The following is a 12146-nucleotide window of genomic DNA, read 5'->3' as shown; positions in this document are numbered from 1 at the left end:
CTCCTGAGAATTCCATGACTATACACATAAAACATTTCAATGGCAAATCAGTTTTTTAATGTGCATCATAACTGCGCTTTACCTCCAACCCTGCAACTCAACTAATAATATTTATTTTCTTTAGTTCGCGCGCGTGTAAACCGAGCGCTCTGCAGCGGTAACGCAGCAAATTAAATATTTGCTCAGGTTACTTCAGTAAAAACTCAAGCGAGGCTTCCATGGAGTTTTGGTCCCGCTTCACTGATTGCATTTTATGTGCACAACTAAGTTCCTACGGGCCGCTGTTGCTTCATGTCAAAATTTGTGGGATAATTTTATAATATTTTTCTTCTTGGGGCTGAAAAAATTTTTAAGAGTTAATTGAGCGAAATTAATGATATGCGGTCTTCTTATGCCGAATTAACGGCAAATATTTCTTACGATAACCGTTGTTCATAAAGAATTCGTGGCATATTCTTTTATTAGGGAATTGCGACCCTTCACTTATCTTGTGAATTTCTGATTTTCTTTTTATCAAAGTTGCTGCTCACTGATGACTGAAAGTGGGTTGGAAATATAATCTAACATTGGCTTATTGTAGGAGTTAATTTCTTGACATTCCTTCCATCGGAATAACATTTAAATGAAAGGCCTGAAAAATGATAGGAATATTCTTTTGCACTGCCTTTTCGTAGTTCCAAATTTCTTGACATTTCCTTCCATCGGAGCACGTTTAAATGAAAGGCTCAGAGAATATTAGAAATATTCTACTGCAACACCATTTCGCTGTTCTGCGTTTCTAGATATTTCCTTCCATAGTAATAACATTTTGATGAAGGGTTCAAATAATATTGAAAATAACCTCCACAAGTAATTTGTTGTTCACCGAATATGTTAATAATCTTACTACTTGCTTTCAACCTCTGTATCCAGCTGCAGGCTGAGTTATTCGCCATATCAGGTTAACTGTACGTCAAATGGTGCATGATATACTCCATCACGGTCCTTTCCGGGATCGATGGATGGTCCGAGCTCCATTTCTCGCAGAATAGTCAATGGTTAATATGATGCATCCAAGACAAGAAGGATAGTTCCCACTTTATTGATGACTAAGACCAGCGGCATTTCAGTGAATGATATCGTCAGGATGCTGATCGTAGCGACGAAATCCATGGATTATTCATATTGTGTCTTGAGACATAAGGAATGTCTGAGACATAAGGAATGTCTGAGACATAAGGAATGTCTGAGACATAAGGAATTATGTCTTGAGACACAAGGAATTATGTCTTGAGACATAAGGAATTATGTCTTGAGACATAGGGAATTATGTCTTGAGACACAAGGAATTATGTCTTGAGACATAAGGAATTATGTCATGAGACATAAGGAATGGGATTCACTGCGAATTCAGCGAAATAATTCCTTGCACTGACGATGCACTTATGATGAATAAGACAGACTTTACACCGAACAAATTTAAATTATTAATATGTACTTTATACTTCACTTTTGTATTGTTAATGAGCCCGTAGTGTCTCACGCATCCTGAAAAAATATTAACTAGTAACGAGAAAAAACGAGCACCTGCAGGTGCTGTAAGAGCATAATAATTATAAATACAATATACATCACTACGCTTTTATTTGAATTTCATAAGGAATAAGGCTTAAGTTACGATTCAAGCTTCAGCGAATGCACCGATGTCGTAACGAAACATTTGTTAAATTATTCTCACTCTCATATTCAATTAGGCTTTCAATGCAGAATCAGAAATTTCCGCCATTAAAAATGCTCTCAGTAGGTCAGGTTTAGCGGGGATTTGGTCCTAAAAGGTCAGCTCATAATCATGAATTCACTTTGGCGGAGGAAAAATGTGAATTTCAATGAATGAGCATTCGATGAGCTTAGTACGAGCTTAGATATATATTGATGCTCTTCATATGCAGCTTCATTTTTACAAATCACTTTTATTTCTAGTCGTGTATTGAAATACACATTCATGATTATCATCGAAAAGATTTGCTGAAAGGTAATTTTTTTAAATTTTCAAGCATATCTGATACCCTAGTCTTTAAGAACAGTCAGTGCTAAAATTGAATAATGCCTGAGTGTAGAATTTTGAATTCGACAGACACAAAATTTATTTATGCGGCACCAACTTATTGCTAATATTATTTGATTCCTTTTTGACTGGTTAGAATCCTTGATGATAGTGAATCATTTTTTAAAATATCAACAGTATGAACACCATTATTGAGTGCGTTGTTCTGCATTGATGAAGATCGTTGACCAGATCATGACTGATATCATAAAAAATGGGGAGTCTAGGAAATAATTACTGGATCAAAATATGATTTTTTTACAACAGACATGTGGCTAAACCAAAGTAAATAAAAGTTTGCAATGAAATTCTAGGTCAAGGTTTACTGGAAAAAAATCGAGTTATATTGCAAATGATTCACTCCAAATTAAGTCCAAAGATGAAATTTTGTGTTGGCGTCTAAGCCATACGCAATGCAGAATGCTTAAGAGAGGAAGCTAGCAAATGGCGAGTTCACCGTTTTACTTTCTTGTACTTTGAATTATATTTCAGTCAAATCTCTCCGTTTCCGGCCACCAAAAAATCTTGAGTGTCTTATCGACGGCCGGACATTTGCAGCATCGTGGCCGCCTGAGATCAACCGACTAGTCTACTGTCGATCAGACATTGTATCCTCGGTATAACGTAACTCGACCATCCATATGTCATCGTAGCCATCACCATCCCAAAGGAATTATTTTAATTCGCGTGACATAATAACACGCTATGATGCATAAAGTAATTTTTTCCATCTTCTTCATCACGTTTATTTAAAGAACAATGTCAATAAATGTGAACGCCATCCTGACACAAGAGCCCCATCGGTTCTTGTCTGCTTCCACGTAAAGCCAAAGAAATACAAGCCATTCCGACGACGTGTTTATTTTTGAAACACATTTTCTTTTGAGATATTCGAGTCCTGGAGGCCGTGTCCTAAAATCCTCCACGTCGCAGGCGTTGCCGGAATTTTTTATCCACCGCTGAGGCCTACACTATACATTAACCAAACATGAGGCCTACACTATACATTAACCAAACATGAGGCCTACACTATACATTAACCAAACAGATGGATCATGCAGGATCCCACGCGTACACAATTCTATTATGAGCTCACAATTCTATTATGAGAGACATCAAAACTATTCTAGGACTCGAGATATATTTCTAGTTTTCCGGAATTTTCACTATATTTTCACAAAACTTTATACCTGCATCTTCTTCATTTCATACGCACAATATATACACAACATTCGGACACGGAGAAAGTTTGTCGACATTTTGCTGCTACTGATAAAAATGAAAAACATTTCATTCTCAATAAATTAGTCAGCGGTAATTCCACTTTTTAACAGAAAAATAAAACGGATCTATTGTTGTGAACGAAACAATATCGAACTTTTATTGATTTGTCATTGGTGGATAAACAAAGGAATGCTTCTTGAATTGAATTCAGTTCACGATTTAGAATTCATTTCAACTAAATACATTGTTCGTTACAATCCATAGCCTGAATGAAACAGATTGAGGGTAAATAACCTTTTACCTGAAGATAAAACTGTGTAAAATAGCTTCTAAAATTATCATTTCAAATTCCGCTCTCTCGTCTTTTGAAGTCGTCTTAATTTTTCTGGCACACCCTGCATGGATTAATTAAAAGCGTATAAAAACCTGATGCCTAGTGAAATTCTGTGCATGTGACCTTACGTATATCTTTGTGTGGGAGACTAACTTCAATTTCATTTGATTAAATATTGAATTTTTCAGAATATGATTTCATTTTGTTTTGAATTAAAAACGCTGTTTAGCAGTTAATCAATCCTTTGAAGTCAAAAACGCTTGCAAATACGTCCAAATTCTGTATATGCTATTGATAATGTTCATCGACTTCCACACAATTTCCTGACAACATTTATATGTAATAAAACATACGAAGCAAAGCTCAAGCTCCCTGATGAACGTTAATTGTTTTATCTTTTGGTTAATTTCAAGCTATTTAGTAGACTAGCGTCGTTAAATTTTTCTTTAAGGCCTCGTGTCGTCTATGGTTGCCAGAGCAGCTATTAATGAGTCATTAGCCTGCCCATATCGCGCTATACCCTCACTCTGCCTGCCTTTTGAAGGCTAACACAAAAAGAGTGTTGGAGAATTTTCCAAGCAGCCCAGACATTAAAATCTAACTTGGAAGCTTCCGAAAAAGGATAACACGTTGTCGCGGCGGCTGTATCCTACGTTCCTACCTTCACATAACATTGCTTCTGTGATAAAAATTGCCGTTATTAGACCATCTGAACACGAGAAAATTGAAGCAGCTGCAAAAATATTGCCAAAACTTAGGCTTTTTCTTTCCTTCATATTCTATAACGTCAGAAGTTTCAAAAATCGATCATGTCAATCATGATCGTCGTCACACAGCGCAAAATTAGGCTTTAAGTCAAATCTAATGGAACAACCTCGGGGTTCGATAGTAGATTTGAACAAAATTTGATATGCAATAAATTTCCTGGTTCATTTCCTTATTGAATAAAATGTCCCACAATTAAATGGGAAAATAAACGAACATTTCACCTGACAAAACTCTACGGATAATGCAACCAGCAATTAACTAACGCTCATTCTGTAATAAAATCCGGATCTCATACACCTCGGGCACTAATTTAGGTGGGATCTAATAATACCTAGAAGCTCAGTCCAGGACTTAGCGGGAGAACGCGATATTAGGTTTGTACCGTGACAGCGTAAACCTCCTCGAGCGATAAAACATTACCGTGCTAAGTAGGACTAAGCCTCTTAAGCTCGAGGCAAATATTAAAAGGCCGCAGTAACATCATGCAAGGCCGCAGACAGTTTCTAATAAACATCAGATGAGAGGAACGCAAATACAGGAAGCAGTTTGAGGTTCACAAGATTTGCAATCTGCATGCGACTAATGCAAGCGAGAGTCCAGGATTAACTTCGGGGTCCAAGTGTGCAGCTAACAAACCGACTACATTGCATACATACTAGTAATAATTCTAGCTTAAATATATATTCTAAAATGTTGATATGCATTTTGAAACACTTATTAAATACAGAATTCTCACCAAGTCCTAATAAATTTGTTAACAAAGTCATGGTTTTATTTACGAAGAAAAAATTTTTATGACCCAACGTCAAAAAATGAACTATTGCTTGACTGTTACTTTTTCAATAATGCACAAGAGACGTCAATATTTGATTATAAATTAATAAAAATTAATGATAATTAATACTCTAATGAATAATTAATAACATTGAAGCCCTGGCTATTTTATTAGATTTTTCACTCCACGTGAGTAATTTTTTAATAAACTGAGCTATTATTTTCTGTTCGCTGATACAAAAATTGCTTATAAATTTCAAAATTTCTCAGTCCACCTATTATAGTAATACAATATTTGATTGATATACATAATATATAATAAACCTAATTTATCATTTATCGCCGATTATCCCACTAACTCACCATGATAGCTAAACTCTAATTGACCCCATATATTTAATTGAAATATACTAGCTTGCAATATCAAGTTCTTCAACATACATATTTTCAACACATATAATTTGGATTCCAATCAAATCATTTTTATTGATATTAGTCCCGCTGCAGTTATTAACTGAATTTAAACAGGTCTTTATGATCCGCATTTGTGAGCATTAAAATTCGGTGTATTTAATTTGCATAAAATAACAGTGTTGGAGTGATGTACACAGCTCTTATTGTATGTTGATTTTATATCAAGCTTAAATTAATTCACAGTTATAATCAAGCAGTGGAATGAAGCCTGCTCACGCCTCTTGCATGTGCTTCTCGTGAGCATAATTCCTGCTCATGTCGCCTGCATGCGCTGCTCGTGAGCATAATTCCTGCTCATGCCGCCTGCATGCGCTGCTCGTGAGCACAATTCCTGCTCATGACGCCTACATGCGCTGCTCGTGAGCACAATTCCTGCTCATGACGCCTACATGCGCTGCTCGTGAGCATAATTCCTGCTCATGACGCCTACATGCGCTGCTCGTGAGCATAATTCCTGCTCATGACGCCTACATGCGCTGCTCGTGAGCATAATTCCTGCTCATGACGCCTACATGCGCTGCTCGTGAGCATAATTCCTGCTCATGACGCCTACATGCGCTGCTCGTGAGCATAATTCCTGCTCATGACGCCTACATGCGCTGCTCGTGAGCATAATTCCTGCTCATGACGCCTACATGCGCTGCTCGTGAGCATAATTCCTGCTCATGTCGCCTGCATGCGCTGCTCGTGAGCATAATTCCTGCTCATTCTTCTGCATGCGCTGCTCGTGAGCATAATTCCTGCTCATTCTTCTGCATGCGCTGCTCGTGAGCATAATTCCTGCTCATTCCTCTGCATGCGCTGCTCACGACGCACTCACTGTAGCACTCATTCTCCATTCAAATTCGTTGAGCTTTGATGAGCGATTAGTCAGTCACCTTACTTCTCAGTAGGAGAATTTCTGTAGAATTTCCTGCACGTAGCCGAACCTCAAATACTTATACCATTAAAACATATATCATTTCTTGTGAGTTACCAAACCCCCAAAACAAATACGTTTCAAAAATAAAACTTTTGTTCACTTCCGAACTTATAAGAAAGGATTATGCAGGAGTAATTTGTTATAAAACAACCGACTTTGTTGATAATAATCGTCAAAATTTAGTGTTTTTAGGTTTCTATCTTGAGTTATCAGAAACTTTACTTGGTTCAGAAAGTTCTAAAATTTGCATGCGTTACTAATAATAAATCCAATAAAACTTAATGCATATTTTTCGTCTTGCCGAAGACTGGTGTTCAAGGACATCAATTATTAAGCATAATTAAATGTAGAAATTGATGAAAATTCCGGCAAAAAGCAGCACAAAACCCTACACTTTTATTTAATTGCACTCAATGAATGAGACAGCATACAAAATGCGAATTAATTTGTTTGGATTGTTCACTCGCACACCAGCTCCGTCCTCTTCAAGGTGAAGCGACTTGATCATTAACACGCTAAGGTCTGTTTCATAAAGTGAGATATTCACTGAACTATTGAACAATAAAGTCGTTCAAATATATACATCAGATATACAAATTTTTATCCTTTCTTTTAGTTGCTTCCCAATCATTTTCCAAATGAATGTATTGTATATTTGGTAAGTTATCCTTTAAATACTCGTAATAACTTGATTTATAAACTCTCGTTTTTTCTAATTGCAACACTAGTCTACGTTGCTCTAATTATATTGTTTTATAAGAGCAATATAAGTCTCGTGTTTCTTCATTATTGGCTTTCCATTGAAGATACAGAGGACATCACCAGCCTACTGAGCGCTGCAGCGCCACAGCGAGAGCGACACACGAGCACACACCACGACCAGCAGAGCAACACTGAAGAGAAGCTACAGGACACGGCGGCTAAAATAAAGCAGGCCTATAGCTCGTTTGGCCTCGGGATCGTCTTGTTTACAGTGGCCCAGGGCTGACCTCGAAATATGCAGGCAATTTCACCGCTGCAAAATGGCTGCACACACGCCATGCAATGCCTGCTCTATTTCCCACGTGTGCTTATTTTTCGACATTTATTCAGTAAAACTTTTAGGTTTCTAAATTTTTCAATTCAGAACCCCTTTTTTGTCATTCAAGATTATTGCAGTCACATGGTCGTATATTTCTCTTTCNATTCGCTTCTGAAAATAAAGCAAATTAATATGCTTGATTGAGGCTCTGGTTTTTTTTTTCATTGAACACAGACTTCAAAATCTAGATTTTTCAGCTAAAAAAACTTACTTTTCGAGAAATAAAATCTAGATTTTTTCTCGAAAAGTAAAAAAGGTAATTTTCCGCAATGTTTCTATTGGCTACGTAACTCGATTAAAGTTCTAACAGGCAATTGAGGGATAGGAAGAAAGCTTCTCCTCAAGGTCTTTATTCCTATAATTCTTCTCGTTTTTGTTTGGTCTCTGGAGACGTCCCAATCAAGGCTCTTGAGAAAACACAGCAACTATTGCGCCAGCTTCTCTTTTCGTCATGGGAAATTCTGGGATCTGCTGCTGGAAATTCCCAGTACAGAATGAAGAAAAACTTTCTCGGATACAAAGATTTTTTACGAGTACCCGTAAGGACATCGTGGTGACATATTTTAACTAACAGTCGGTAGACATGCGTCTCATTTTTAGAAGAAAATCCCTGCCTGAAGATTTCATTTCTTGAAAGTGCTGTCCTTCCCATCAGGGAAAAAATTTCTCGCTGATAAATGGTTAACAGTTTCATCAAAGTCGTTTGGACGATACTGCATGCAAAGTGTGGCAAGACACGCTTAGAGAAGCTTGTTATAATCGTAGAGCGTGTTGAGCAAAAGATGAATTTCTCATAAACTAGAGTGTGAAGGCAAAAGAGCGCCTTGAATAGTTGAATATAAGAAACTGACGAAAAACGCGAGCTGCTAATTCACATCCTGATTACTTGACAAATACATTTGCTAAAAAAGGGTATAAGATCGGATTGAAAAATGCTTTTCGGCCCCACATAACTTTTTATTTTATATTTTGCATCCTATTTTTTATTTTTTGCTTTGCTATGGAAACTCCTGTGCGAAGTCATTCAGGAGAGAGTTTAGCACTTTAGCTGATATCTGTATGCATGGTGAGCTATTTAGACTTATCATCAGATAGCAACAGAAACAACGCTACCATGTTTTAGGATTTAAATGATAGAACTAAAATCCATATGTAATGTGTATTTGTTAGTTTAGAAGTATGAATTTTTTTATTATTAAAATTAATTTCTTTTCGACATATTAAAAATCAATTGACACATGTAAAAAATAATTGTTTACGGAGTCGGAAATAGATTATAGTTAGACTATGAAAAAATTTTGATCCGATAAATTGATAAAATACGTATTTATAATACCATTGTGAGAAGATAATTAGTAATTTAATTTCGCATATATTTTATTAACGATCTAGCATCGGTAATTAAAAGACTATGAAAAAGTATTAATTTTTCATAAGCTACATCAGATCACCACATTTTTTCATTCATACGCGAATAAAACTGATTTTTATTTGCCTGCAAAAATACGACTGAGGATATACGTCATTCATCGGAACAGCAACGAAACGATGGAAGAGTTAAATAGACGTCGCTTAGACGCGTTGTTCATCAATCATAATTATTGACCCCTGCTGCGGGATCCACCGGCATCCCATCGCGCCGCTACTAGCCACATTTTTCCTACTAGCCACATTTTTTCTACTAGCCACATTTTTTCTACTAGCCACATTTTTCCTATTTCATGAAACAGCTCTGCCTGGGTCTCCTTTTTTTGACGTCTAGAATCTCTGTAGATTGCGCAAGATCTCACCAGTAATGGTCATATATGCGCAAGGAATTTTCATGCATCGCTTATAGGATGAGACCATAAATTCCAGCACTGCCACGGCATTTCGAGGGGGCAATAATTGGCAATAAATCGACACCTTGGCGATGGTCGCTGAGACTCGACGCTACGAAGGCGGCGCATGGCCGGAGCATATGGGCATCACTCAGTGAAATGGGTGGAATATTGTCAAAATAGAGATGCACTTCAGCTCTAATGTAAGTCATCCAGATATATTTTGGCACGGTAAAAGATTGTGTAAATTTATGCTACGTTTGGGCTCTGCTCCTGCTCTGTGTGTAATAAAATAGTTTGTCGCAATTTGGAGACTGTTCCAGTTCATTTTCATTTAGAAGTCACCTTATATCGATCCTGATTTCCTGAAAAAGATTATTCAAGTGGTGTGTTTAAGAGCCAAGCATAGGGGAACACTGATTAGGAAGAGCGAATACACTCAATATATGATGCAGGTATTCATCAGTATACGATATTCTGCTGTAATATATGTAATGCAGGTGTTTTTATTGGGCGAAATGAGCGAAAAAGTTTTAATTTCAACGAGATACTTTAGCCGTTCACCCAAACGAATGTCAAGATGTTTCATACGTTCTCCTAAATTCCTACGGATTTTTCATACGGTCTGGACTTGTGCTGTTTCGATGCACAATGGACTCAATTAAGTCAAGCTAAAATTTCTGAACAGTCCTCGACTTGCAAGCTTTTATGGTTGGCATTGTTCGCGATAAGCGACATTGCAAATCTTTATTTCCGTCTCCGAATTTTCCGAAGCCAACAATGGCTAAGCCCGCATAAGAGTGGCGCCTGAGGAGTGCAGCCTAAAAGTATAGGCTCGTGCATATACATAAATTTCGTGGCTTAACTTTTCGAAAAATCGTTGCTTTGAAATATCTTTTTTATCTTTTAGATGAAATTTTCCGAATAAGCTTCAACTGCCCATATTATCAGACATGAATATATTTTTTTAAGTTTTTCAAAGCAAATCACATCAACGCAATTAACCTACACTGAACGCTTCTATCATTCTATCAAGTGCCACCGATCCTTAAATCCTCAATAAACAGAAAGAATCATTTTCTGGCATACAATTATTGCAACGTTTTCCTCCTCTCCAAATCACTCCATTACATTTGCTAAAAAACTACTCATAAATCCTGATTCGTTGATTAAGTGTCGTTGAATTTTAGTCAATTTTTCAAAAAAAAAAAACCATAACTCTTTAAATGAGTTTCAGCTTTCCGTTCAAAAACATTAATGCTCGTTCAAACAACGGGAACTTGAGAATCACTCTCCCCTTATTATAACCCTAACCGTTTCATTTCATATTCTTCAAGTGAACAGTGCACAATACAGAAAATATTACAGCTAGTAGCATTACAAAATGCACGTTGAATTCATGGATCCTTCTCAGACATCTTCTATTGCTGAATTATATCGAAGCAAATGTACGCCTGAGATTGAATATGCGAGCCAGCTGGTCATGGATGCCAGGTATGTTTATTCAAGACTTCCTTGGTAAGAATAGCACTAGGAAGTTGTTTCAAGCCTACCTTGGTAGGAATAGCACTAAGAATTTCTCTGTTACTCACGAAGTAAACATACAAGCGCATGTTTGCCTGAATGAGATTCATTTTGAGGTTGAACGTTGTATTTTAATGCCGCCGATATCAACAGATAGAACCTCGTAATTGTATTCTATCGAAAATTATAAGCAATTAATTGGCTTTGCGATCCCTTACGAACTGTAGTTGGCAATAAATGCTGCGATGGATTACTGTGAGTAACTGCACAAATTGTATGTTATATTTCCATTTACACAGAAAATAGGATACTGAAAGTAATTATTGCTCAGCCTGGACAAGCCAATAAACTATAGAACATCAAATTTATTGTGTCCTCAATTTTCATCTTCTAAGTTGTTTGCTGTTAAATAGTTGTTTCCTAGTAGCAGAATTTCCGATAATTTCGAAATAAATCCTGCAAATTATATCCTCTTTGAGTTAACAGTACTCCTGTTTCCATCATAAAGATAACAGTGTTCCTGTTTCCTGTTGCTGCGAGCTCATGTTTGGGGCGATTCAACCCACGGTTATCCATCGTGCATGAGGCTAAGTTTCAACTTAGGTAATCCCACGGACTGACAGACAGTCTGCCGTTCGCACCACCAACTTTTGACGGACTGGCCTAAAGTCCGGCACCAGAATCCAGCGCTATCCACAACTTGCGCAAGCTCTGGTGGAACGTTAATTGATTCATTTGCATCGGCGCTAAGCTGACGCTAGTTTAATAATTTTATTATGAAGGTTTGCAATGTAGCGATTGCGCTGCACAGAGCATGAAAATTGAACATGCGAAGCGCATCTGCAACAACACAACTGATCTCGACAACAAATAACTAGTTTATATTTAATTAAATACATTCATTAATGACAATATACCCTGAAAACAAAACTGATCTTGAGATGGATCTTAGCAATGAAAGCATTGTGATGGAGATCTTACCAGCTCCTTCAACAGCTGCTTGATTACATATGTAACAAAGTTGCATGCTTGAAGAAATAAATGACACATGTCGGTAATATTGACAAGCTAGCAAGTAAATGAAGACTTTGCAGTCGACAACATTCTGACCAAGTTTTTGTCGACTCCTATAATTGCTATAG

This window comes from Hyalella azteca, unplaced genomic scaffold (genome assembly GCF_000764305.2).
Source record: "Hyalella azteca isolate HAZT.00-mixed unplaced genomic scaffold, Hazt_2.0.2 contig3326, whole genome shotgun sequence".
Lineage (NCBI taxonomy): Eukaryota > Metazoa > Arthropoda > Malacostraca > Amphipoda > Hyalellidae > Hyalella > Hyalella azteca.
Note: the sequence above shows the minus strand (reverse complement) of the source record.